Consider the following 12,867-nt stretch of genomic DNA (forward strand, 5'->3'; position numbering starts at 1 on the left):
CCAGTAATGCAGCAACTCGGTGGGATTAACCAGCAATTGGCCACACTGAACCAAAACTTTGCTCTGCAGCAGCGCTAGCTGGCAGAAACAGAGAAGAAAGTGGAGCATGCAACTGTGAAAATTACAGAGATGGATATCACAAATAAGAAGATGAAGAAAAGAGTGACGGATGTGGAAACAGTACAAAAACTTCAGGAAACACGTGTGTTACAGCTTCAAATGGAAAAAGCTAACATGACTCTCAGATTTCAGGGGGTGCCTGAAAAGGAAAAAGAAGATTTAAAGAAGACTCTGGGAGAGATTATCGCTCCAGCAACAGGTATTTCAGCGGATGAAATAGTAAAAGACATGGAGGCTGCTTATAGGGCATACTCCAATTATATTAGGAGAAATGACCTGCCTGGAGAGGTTGTGGTGAGATTTGCAAGAAGACAGACCAGAGATGTGGTATTAAAGGCAACTTCGGCAAATCCACTGAAAATTGGGAACACAATCATAAAGACTTTAAAGGATATCCCATTTGAAATCCGTCAAAGGAGGAAAGGTTACAAGGAACTAATCTCATTTCTCCAAACTAGTGGAATTCAGTACAGGTGGGCAATTCCTGAATGTGTACTTTTTAAAGTCAACGATAAAACAGAGAAGATTGACTCCATCTTTAAAGCTAAGGAATTTTTGAGACATCAGCTTGGGCCAGAGGAAGAACTTAAAGATAAAGAAACCAAGTCAAGTGACTCTGCTACTTCGTGAGCGGACGAGGACTCTGTCGGGGAAGCAGGTGCGGGAGCGGGAGCAACGAAAACTGTGTATGACTTTAGGGATAGAAAACCGAAGTAAGGGCACAAGGACTCTGTAAATTGCTCTTTGAAATAAAGAAGAGGCTCAAGAAGTACTCTCACAAAGATTAACTCACTAATATAGAAGCTGTGTTAAACAAGAACTTCACAAGTATATTGTATCACTAACACTTGTCTTACTAACATTTAGATTAACATGGAAAGGATCTCCTACTCTTGGGTTTTTAGTTAGTGTGGGTATCTTTCCTTTATCCTTAGTTGTAGTCCCCCCTCCTATATTTTTCGTTGTAGTTAATAGTGTTATGAAAAATAATAAAAAATACCCTCTCAGGGGTTTCAAAAAAAGAAAAGGAAAGAAAAATCGTCGCCTCAATGTCGGTGCTCACGTAAGTCTCTCAAAACAAAATCACTGCTTGTTTCCCCCCTTGCCCCTTCACTACTCTTATCTGTCCATTCGCATAAGAGGCATCCCTCTTTTGCGCTCCGCTTTTCCCATGGGGGGGGATAGTTCACTTTTAAAATGTTTCATTTATTTTGAACTCATGTTCATTGTTGGTCATTTCTCTGACCTCGCTCACAACATTCGATACTCCACTCGATCTCCAGCACTTGTCCCGGTCGAATCAGCTTGTATCCAAGGGGCACACAGTGGCAGGACCATCAGGGCGGAGGGAAGCCTTGATTCTCCAGCATCAAGCCGTCAAAGAGGCTACCCCTCAAAAGCCCTCTGGCCTGGAGCCTATCACAAAGGCTCCGTGGGGATGCCACTTGAGGTGGCACCCCTCCATACCGCTGGTGTGCTAATCGCTAATCCCCCGAGGTCTGGGGAGAGCGACCGCCATCGCTAATCCACAAACTGGAAGTCCAGATTTTTTTTCTGTCTGGATTCTGCCTTCCATGGATCCGTTTCAGACCAGATCCCAAACCATCCAGAGCTTGCCACAAAAGGAGATCAAGATCAAATCCCCTGGGGCATCCAGACACTGGTGCACATCAATGAGATCATGTCTGTGTGCCAAACCCTACCTTGAGGGAGCAGCCTGATGTCCGGATTCACGGCTATCCAGAGGGCATATAATATCTTTACGTCAAAATATTTCCAAAGCGGAACTGAGATGCTCAACTTACTTCTCTTTTTCTTCAAGAATTAAAAGATGTGCTTCTCGAAGACCTTTCCTTTTCTCTTTTTTTTTGGCGGTCTTGTCGAAAATAATGAAGACAGCCATTAATTCCAGACTCGCTTTCATTAACACAAGCTTCCCATCCCAGACCATATTGTTTTACGCTGATGACTCATTAGTTGAAACAAGCCCTTCCTGCCATCAGAGGTAAACTTCTGGTGACGTGCTCCCAAGTTCAAGACTTCTTGTTTTTCTGCTTGTCAGGCTGTTTCTCATCATCATTAGCTAAATGACACGCTTGATTCTGACTGCAGGGAAGGATACCTGAAGGACACAGAAAGAAAGAAAGAAAATGTTAGAGTGATTAAAACAAAGAGCCCAACTTAACCCATGTTCAAGCTTCGGGTGGACTTGGCCCACCCCTGTAGGAAAGCTCCCTAAGGGATGTTGCATTTGATGACACATCGGTTAGGTTCTCTCTGCAACATTTGTCCTGTACGTGAAAGGACCTTCTCTTTCCATGTGTCCCTGTGGGCCAGTGATGGTCATCAGGCAGCCTTCTGTTGGCTGTCTAATCGCTTAGGGTGTCCTGTTTTCAACAACCAGAGCCAGGGCCTTTTCCATCATTGCCCCAGCTCTGTGGAATGGAGTTGCCATAAGAAGTGACCCTTTGGGGTCCCTGGATATCTTCAGGGTGTGCTTCACGAAGGGCTATCATAGAGAGGATGGTATGGAGTTGTTTTCTGTTGCCCCTGAATGTCAGACCAGAACCAGTGGGTTGAAAATTTTGGCAAAACCTTAGGAACAACTTCCTGACAGTTAGAGCAGTTCCTCAGTGGAACGGGCTTCCTTGGGAGGTGGTGGGCTCTCTTTCTTTGGAGGTTTTCAAACAGAGGCTAGATGGCCACCTGACAGCAATGCTGATTCTGTGAACTTAGGCAGACCATAGATCCAGTTGGTCAGCCATGTTGGTCTGAAGCAGTACAACAAATTCAGAGTCCAATGGCACCTTTAAGACCAACAAAGGTTTATTCAAATTTGATAAAGTATGCGTGCACAAGAAAGTTCATACCTTGAATAAACCTTTGTTGGTCTTAAAGGTGCCACTGGACTCTAAATTTGTTAGGCAGATCATGAGAGGGAGGGCAGGAAGGGTTGCATCAGTGTTTAGTTCTTGTGGCCCTTTCTTACACGCCCAGGGAAATGCTGATCGCCACTTTGGGGTCAGGGAGCAATTTTTCTCCAGGCTAGCTTGACTGGAGATCTTGGAGGTTTTTTGTCATCTTCTGGGTGTGGGACAGAAGTCACTGGGGATGTGTGGGGGGAGGTATTTGTGAATTTCCTGCACTGTGGAGGGGGTTGGACTAGATGACCCTGAGGGTCCCTTCCAACTCTATAATTCTACGATTCTAAGTGCTGCCCATTTGCCAGGCCTTTTGAGGAGTGTTTAAATGGCAGGTACCTTTTAAAATGGGAGGGGGGATGGATTTGGGGCTTTTGGTTTTAGCTGGAGATGTTCCAACTATTATTGCCTTGAACCAGGAGGTGAAATCATAACTAAAATGTGAAACTGTAAATTAGACTTTTGTATCACTTAGAGTTTTCATGAAACTTAGTAACATTGAGAGACCTGTCTAAAGCAAATTTCTTCACTCTTCTTTTGTTGGCAGAGTCATTAACATAGCAAAGGTGCACCACCTAATTAAAGTGTAGATCCAGGTTTATTCAGGAATGAATGTGCTTGATAGTGAAGAGGAGAGACAGAGTCCTCGCTACATCACTAGCTGAGAAACAGAGAGAGAGAGAGGCTGGTTCTGCATCTGGTATTCACTCTACATTTTCTCAACACTGAGGAAAAGGTACAGCTCAAAACCACATTCAAATACCCCAGGCCAACACTGTACTGACTGCAGAGTCACCCCTGAAAAGCCATAAAACAACCATAAATCTATGCAGAGGGTGCCATAAAACCCGATGATCAAAGGAAGTGAAAGCAGCATGCATTGCAGAGGGGCATTTCTGTTCCAACGGGGGTTTGCTAAAACAACGGAAGGAAAAGCCAATGCAGAATCCCCTCTAGGTCTGCGATCTCACACACTAAACAATCCACTTTCAATGCATTTTCCAACTTTTACTGTGGTCCTTTCCACGTTTGCCCTGCACTCCGGATTTTCTCAGTGTTCAAGTCGAGGCAATTTAAGTCCACGGCAAAACAGCATCCAAATGACCTGGGGCTACAGTAGGCTGAAACCGGGCTGACTACTGAAGGGAGGGAATGTAATGCAGAATGGGGGAAACATCCGCAATAAAAAGAAGGTTGAACTCGGTTTTAGTGCAGAATTTGGGGGGTGGGGTATTAAAAAGAAGATTGAATTTGATTTTAGTGCAGAATTGCTTGGAGGATACTGTTGGCATATTGTATTATATGTATGCAAGATGACAGCCAATGATGCACACATGTCAGATTAAACTGATCTAGGTGATGCATTGAAAGTGGATTATTTTGTCTGGGTGATCACAGCCTTGGTGTGGAACTTCTGAGAAGAAGCAGGTTGTTGCCCTAAGAGTAGCAATCTGGAGACAAACAAGGAATGACACTTAACAGGAGAGAAGGTGCTGACCTCATTATCCTGTCTAATTGTCTTCCTGCTGCCCTATCTGCCTAAGGGGTGTGGGGTGCGGAAACTCTAAGGATCTGGAGAAGACAACTGATCCAACAGCCTCTGGGAGGATGTGGCAAAGATCACCAGGAGAATTTCATTCATCTTCAGGCATCCTAGTTCACTCACAGGCATTTGCCACGGACACACACATCCCTCTTATGCCTTCATATTTCTTGGCAATGGGACAACACAACGCAAATTGGGCATCCGTGATACATTTCACAGCATGACTAAAAATATGGTGTTTGGATTATGGGAGTCCAGACTCAGCATCAAGTCTTTTGGGTATTTCACTGCTCCATTCTACAGGTATTCCAAGCTATGTTGGTTGCCAATATTCTAAATGAAATAAATAAATACAGGATCCCTCTGTGACAGGCAACAGGATTTCCTCTTTTCCTAGAAGCTCTGAGGCCAGGAGACTGTGTGTGTGCAAAGTGACATCGAGTCACAGCCAACTTAGGGTGACCCCATAGAGTTTTCAAGGCAAGAGACATTCAAAGCTGGTCTGTCACTGCCTGCCTCTTCATAGGAACCCTGGACTTCCTTGGTGGTCTCCCATTCAAACACTGACTGGCTTAGCTTCCGAGATGTGATGAGATTGGACTAGCCTGGGCCATCCAGGGCAGGGCAGGGAGACTCCAGTGTGACGAACTGACTTCCAAAAGCAGGATGCTTAGTGCATCAAATTCAGAGAGCCGGGAGATGAGGGGGTTCTCTTGTTTGGACTTTGACTTGGCAGTAGCCAGTCAGGAGGAGCGTGTGAGTTGGTCTGAGAGAAAGACAAGTTCACTTGGGAAGTGAAGGCACACAACTCCTTGCCCTTACTGTTTACCATCACATTTGAGGAAATGTTCAGAAATCAGAACTTGAAGTCTAAGTGTCAGTCTTAGCAGATTTCTGTTTATTCATAGTCTCCAGAACTGGGGTTTAGGTTTGACAGAAGAGACTGGACAGTAGGTTGAAACTGCCAGTCTAGCCAAACAGAAAAGGATCATTGCTCCTAGAAAGAGGAGGATATTTCTTCCCCAGTGATTCAGTGGGTTCAACTCAGAAGGGACTTTTGGTTTGTGAGAAAAGGGAAACGGTCTTAGACTCCTCAAGAGTTAAAAAAAAAGGAAAGTTATAATCCCACAAGGGAAGTATTTAAATACAGGAAGAAAGTACTAACTTCCTGGAAACTAAGACAGTTTATGAAACTTTATTAAGTCACAGTGGCTGCGATCACACACACAATTATCCCCGACATAGGCATGAATGCTGGGCGGATTTAAAGGGCGCAATCAGACACGAACATCTGGGAAGGGCCCCGCACCTGTCGGCAACCTGTTCTGCTCCGCCGCAGAAGCGGAATAAAAAGACACCAGGGAAAATCCGGTAGTAAATGGGTTGCGACGGGACACGGATGGACTTTCCTGTGTTTGATCACTCCAGCGCGCTCTCATGGTGTCGGGATGGTCAGATCAGGCCATCCCGACTCTGTGCCGTTGTTTCCCCCCCTTCTCAGTATGTGCATCATCGCAGATTCCATAGGGAGACCTCAGTGCGGAAATGCGATTCATCGATTCCTTGTTTAAGCGCATTGGAAATAGAAGGGGAAAAAAAGACTCACCTGTCGTTGCATCTAATCACGCAGTGGCGGGCTGTGCCCACAGCTTCCAAGGACTGTGTGAACGCACAACTGCGGGTCAAATTCCTCCGGTGGAAATAGCTTCACTCCCCCTCCCCCGTTTTATCTTGTGCGTGTGACCGCACCCATTGTTGTGGAGAGAAATCTCCAAGACAGAGGCTCCATCCTCATGTGAATATTCGCAACCACAGGGAGGGAGTCTATGTGCATACACTTCCTGTGCACATAGACTCTGTGTTCATGAGCCAGTGATTGTGTGAAGGCCGTGAGTGGGGTTAGTGCACTTGTACCTGCTCCCCCTCTTAGCACATTTGTTTCAGCAGGCAAAGTAGCATAGGCAGAGAGCGAGATATGACGGACCCCTGTTGCTTCCCTCCTTCTTTCCAGTGTGGATTCATAAATCTCTTCTAGAGTAGTACAGTTCAACCTGGCAGCTACGAAAATTTGGGGTCAAGCTGCGCTTCGTAGTTGCGTTGCCTTCTGGGGACCAGGTCCTTTTCCTGGGACACCCCCGCCCCCAGTTCTCCTGAGTTCTTTCATTGGCTGGGTGGAGACTGGCAAGGGACGGACTCTAGTATATATAGAGAGAATGGTTCTTAAACAAAGCTCAATTTATTCCATTATACACTCTTAAAGACAGAAAACATTTCTGTAGCATTTCAATGTTCAACACATTCTATTTCACACAAACCCAATACTTAAAACCAGGGGTCATTTTGTAGAAAAAGAGGTGCAGGCGCTCATTAGCATAACTCATTAGCATAACTTATTTGCATATGCCACACCCCCTGACATCACCGGAAGTGTGTCAGAAGGCAACAGTCAGGCTCCACTGGACTGTTTTGGATTGCTAGCTATTCAGGGGGTAGGGCTTGTTGCATGTGCCCGCCCCCTGGGCTCTTTACTGCCAGAGCTCCGCTCCTGTGCGTTCCTGCAGGAAATGACCCCTGCTTAAAACAGTGCACTTGTAGAAAACTCAGAACATTCTGGATGAGCCACCAAGGTCTCACATCAAGCTTGTTGATGACTGCTACTACCATTAGTAAACCAGAGGTATATATCTTTCTTGGACCTATAGCTCCTGATGTACCTATCACGTAGGACCATGGATATGATGCAGGCCCAGCTAGAACTGACTAGAACTGAACCAAATTCCCCCCCTCTTTTCTATCTCTGGGGTCATGAAGCTTACAAAAAGTCAAGGAGAATCAAGGAAGCTAGATTCAAATACTTTATCTATCTAGATTCTGATAGTGACACTATAGGGTTGTCAGCTCCAGGTTGGGAAATACCTGGAGATTTTGGGAGTGGAGCCTCAGAAGGGCGGAGTTTGGGGCATAATGCCAGAGAGTCCAACTTCCAAAGTGGCCATTTTCTCTAGGTGAACAGATTTCTGTCTCCTGGAGATCAGTTGCAATAGCAGGAGAGCTCCAGCCACCGCCTGGAGACTGGCAACCCTACGACACTACCAACTTCTGGAATGTATGAACATCCTCTAAGGCAACAGTCATGTACAGAGTTATCAGTACCAGAAGGCCACAGCACCAGCAGAGTCCTGAAGCCTCCTGGGAAACAGAACCAAAGATTCAACTATACTTTACTATAGAAATTATAGTGACATGGGTTTAACAGAGGACTGAACCTCAATCCAGGCCCTAATTCCACGACAGGGGGAAAGACAGGACCCCTTCCTCCGCCTGTGGAGTTGTTCTGAAACTGTTTAGACTCTCCTTTATTATTTTTTTAAAAGCCATTCCCCACGTCTGCTGTGTGGTTTACTGGGAACTGGACCCAACTCATTAAAAACCCCAACGTGTAGCTTGGCCCTGTGCCTCTGAAACCTCTTGGTAGAGATACCACCAGAAAAGCAATCATGTTTAGAGTGGCTCTGGAGTCAGCCCTTATTTCCACTGGCACAGTTTTTCTTCCAGTACTACCAGCGAGTAAGTGTAAAGCCACACCAGCATGAACCCAAATCTGTCCCCTGAGTAAATAGGCCAGTAGAATTTGCAATGCAACTGTGGGCACCGCTAAGCTTTTATGAATTCAACCACAAATCCGGGCTTTGTTAGAATTCCCAGTGATCCCAAGAGTGACCGCCCCCCTCCGTTAGCCAAGAAAATTGCAAGTTGCTGAGACAGACTCGTGAAAGGGCACACACACACACACACACACACACACACACACACAACAAAGAGGGGCGCTAAGGGCAGGACAAGACAGGTCTGCTTGGGATTGTTGAGAGCATCAAATATCATAGGAGGTATATTGTGTTCAGAGCTGTCACTGTTTCCCAAGCTAAAAGCAGGCACACTTTTTAAAATGGTCTATGTGCTGATGCTCTGACTTGTCAAAATGCGGCCTTTGGGTGGAAGATATGCTAGGATTTTGGACAGCAGCAGATGGTTAGAGGGTGCAGGTGTAGGAAAAGCAAAGACTTCAGTTCTGGGAAACACAAGGCGTGTGGGGGAGTGGGTGGTGGTAACTGGAGTGACCTTGCACTGCTGATCGGCTTGTAGCACCCTGGGTTAATCCACCCGCCTCCAGTCACAGGGGTGAAAGTAACTCTCTCAGGGGCTAAAGGGACTTGAGGGTGGGAGATTCCACTTTGGTCATTTTCTTACTGGCCCATGCTGACTGACTTCCCCCCTTTCCCACTCTGCCCTTTTCTGCCCCAGCTCACACCTTTCTGTCCTGTTGTCTTGGAGATGTTCCTAGAATGGCTCTTTGGCCAAACATCTACTTTGGTCTTTCATCTCAGTCTCTTTTCCTGGATTGCGCACCTCAGCAATGAAGCAGGATCCTGAAGGCACCTTTAATACTAACAAACCAGCATAATCTCCCAAGACTCAGTTGCTTCATCAGATGCATGAAGGGCCCATCCATGAGGCCAAAGCATCTAGTGGATGAATGCTCCAATGCTTCAGACAAAGTGAGCTCTGAGTCATGAAAGCGTGTGTTGGAATACATTTTGCTAGTCATTGAAATGACACTGGATTCCTGTTTTATTTCGCTGCCGCCGACCGATATGGCTTCCCATATAGTCAACAATCAAGTTTCCTTATTGCTAATATTTGCAACAGTGATATCATAAGAACATAAGAAGAGCCCTACTGGATCAAACCAGTGGGTGATCTAGTCCAGCATCCTGTCTCACACAGTCCCCATCCAGTTCCTCTGGAGGGCCAACAACAAGGCAGAGAGGCCAAGACCATCCCCTGACACTGTCTCCTAGCTTAGGGATTCAGAGGATTAGAGCCTCTGAACTTGGAGGTTGCCCTCAGTCACCATGGCTAATAGCCACAGATAGACTTATATCCTCCATGAATCTATCTAATCCTCTTTTAAAGCTGTTTATTCCTAGGGCCATTACTACATTCTCTGTGTAAAGTGGTATTTCCTTTTGTCTGTCCTGAATCTACTGCCCATCAACTTCATTGGATGCCCTTGAGTTCTTGTATTTGTCTAGTACCGTAAGTTTCTTAGCAGTGAGCAAACAACCAGGCAAAAGTAGTACGTGTTTCTTCTGCATCCGTAAAGCAAAGGCAGGCTCAGATGCAGCAGCAGCTGCCGCTGGATTGTATCCATAAAGCATACTTCTTGATATATATATACACACAGAGCTTTTTTTGTAGAAAAAGCCCAGCAGGAACTCATTAGCATATTAGGCCACTCCCCTGATAGCACAGCTCATTGGCATATTAGGCCACACCCCCATGTTACCAGAAGTGTGGTCATCCAGTCACACCCACCTTTTGCTTCTTATTCTGTTTACTTTGTTGGCAAAACCCTGGGCTTTTTTTGTAGCAGGAACTTATTTGCATGTTAGGCCACACACCCCTAATGTAGCCAACCCTAATGAGTTTCTGCTGTTAGGTGTGGCCTATTATGCTAATGAGTCCCTGCTGGGCGTGGCCAACTCAGGAGCCAGCCGGAACTCCATTCCTGTGCGTTCCTGCCCAAAAATAACCCTGTGTGTGTGTGTGTGTATAATATATTTGTCTCACTTGGGTGGCAAAAGTGCCCAGGGGAACCATACTTCAGTCTCTCCTGACATTTCCATTGAGGAGATTTGATGGGGGGGGGGAATGAGTGGGTGGGGTGATCCTATGGGAGGAAAGACTGGGCAGGTGATTGGGTGAGGGGAAAGGGAGAGAATTGGGAGGGTGAGCAATAGGGGGAAGAGCATAAAGGGAAGTGGGTAGGGTTGCCAACCTCCAGGTGGGGCATAGAGATCTCTGGCAATTATGACTGATTTCCAGACTACAGAGATTATTTGTCCTGAGGAAAATAGCTGCCATGGTGGGTGAACTCTATAGCATTATCTCCTGCCGAGCACTCTCCCCTCCCCAAACCCTGCCTTCCCCAGGCTCCACCCCCCAAAATCTCCAGGAATTTCCCACCCTGGAGTTGGCAAGCCTAGTCAAGTGGGGGACAGTGCTGGAGGAAGTGGGATTTCCCCTCCCCTCCGAGTCCCTGCAGGTCCAGCTTTGGCAGCCATCATCAGGGTTCAGTGAGCAGCTACTGGGACTGTCCAAGCAGCTGCCCTCAGTGATCTTCAGGCAAAGCCTATCCTAAACATTGGTTATGGGCTCCTGCTATAATGTTTATTAGCACACAAATCATGTTGAAACATGCATATATTTTAGGGAGAGGCGTCAACATGAAGCAACAAAAAAGGGTATGAAGTTACAGATGTGTGGCTTAAATTCACCCAAGGGAGAGCAAAATCAAAATGAGGAAAGTATAAATAAACTGGCAAGCTTGTCAGATTTGATAGCACACCATCTTCCCTGGTTCCAAACAATGGAAATCCGTAGGAAAATCTACAAGTAATTAGAAATTTGCCAGGTTCCACGTGCACGTTCATTGCACTGTTTTCTGAATTTCTGGGCTCCATTAAGGCCCCAAGTGTTGTTCCAGATGAGTTAACGCTTGCATTGCATAACAGGATTTGTAGTCCTAAGGCTTCTTCCCTCTTAGAATGGAACAGAATCAAATTGGGTTGCAAACAAACCATTCAGAATCTGAAATCAGTGAAAAGATGGTTTTGTAGAATAGTATAAGATTAAAGATGGTTAGGTTAAAAAAAACACCCATGTACTTGAAATAAAATTTAAATTTGAAAATATTATTAGGGCACAGATATTGTAAGATGTCAAGATATCTATTGCAAAGTCATAGAAATCAATCATTAAAAGCATCCCAGTCAAAACCATACCAGACACATTCCGAATCCCACCCAAATTTTCCAGGGCAGAAGTAACACACACACACACACACACACACACACACACACCCCTGGTCTCCTCCTTAATCTGATCTTTTCCAGTCTTCAGTACAATGTTCTTCTGCATACCAATTCAGGTCGAATATCTGCAAATTGCACACGCTCTAAGCACTCGCTGGCTATGCATATTTTATGACTAATAATGGGATTTCTCTGTCAATAGACTACCAGGAGATCTCCTTCCACCTTGATAGACTTTCAGGTTAAGTGTGTGTGGTTCAGTTGGTTCTTTTCTAGCTATGGGGAAAGAAAGGAAGCCTTTTTAGGTTAAAATAATGCAGAAATGCTTGCTTGGGGAATGTTTCTGACTATTGCTAGTGCCAGGATTCACCGGAGACTTGAGATTTTGAAGAGACAGTGCAGCAGGTTGCCCTGTTTTGCTGGCTTATTTATAAATCGAAACGCTGAAATGAAACGGCAGCAGGAAATAGAAGGTGCCTGTTGTTATGAACACTGAGTGGCCGGGTGTGGCAGCCCCTTGTAGGGTTCCCAACACTCACTTGGAAAATGCCATGAGATTTCGGAGGGCAGAGTTTGGGGAGGAGGTGACGTCACTTCTGCGTGGCACTCTACCCCCCCCCCCATCTCCCGGAATTTCCTAACCAGCAGTTGGTAACCCTATTCCTAGCCCTGCCAGCTGAAATCCTTTGAGTGGTGGTATCAGAGAGGCAAGTGCAGATATTAGGTATGCAAAGCAAGAGGGAGCTCCTAACCTTGTGCTTTAGAAACTGTTTGCCAGATGTTGCCAAGGCAAACAGTCCCAGGGAAGAGAAGCGGCAGAGTCCCATTCAGATCAGTTAGCAAACAGGACCCTGAGAGTATTTGCATGGAGTATCACCTGATCTCTGCTGCAACTCAGTTATTATCAATCAGGAACTAGGCAGAGATTGTATATGACATCCATTCTGCAATCCCTCCATTGGCTGCCCATTAGTTACTGGGATTAAGATGCTGAACTGCAGGCTGTGGAAGGTCAGTAGTTCAGCAGTTTGAGACCCGAGTGTGCCGCATGACGGAGTGAGCTCCCGTCTCTAGTTCCAGCTCCTGCCAACCTAGCAGTTCGAAAGCAAGAAATTGCAAGTAGATAAATAGGTACCACTTCGGTGGGAAGGTAACAGCGTTCCGTGCGCCTTGGTGTTTAGTCATGCCGGCCACATGACCACGGAAATGTCTTCGGACAGCGATGCCAACCTAGCAGTTTGAAAGCAAGAAATTGCAAGTAGATAAATAGGTACCACTTCGGTGGGAAGGTAACAGCGTTCCGTGCACCTTGGTGTTTAGTCAGGCCGGCCACATGACCACGGAAACATCTTCGGACAGCGCAGGCTCTTCGGCTTTGAAACGGAGATGAGCACCGCAACCCTAG

The sequence above is a fragment of the Gekko japonicus genome, unplaced genomic scaffold (genome assembly GCF_001447785.1).
Source record: "Gekko japonicus isolate JY-2015 unplaced genomic scaffold, Gekko_japonicus_V1.1 scaffold757, whole genome shotgun sequence".
NCBI lineage: Eukaryota > Metazoa > Chordata > Lepidosauria > Squamata > Gekkonidae > Gekko > Gekko japonicus.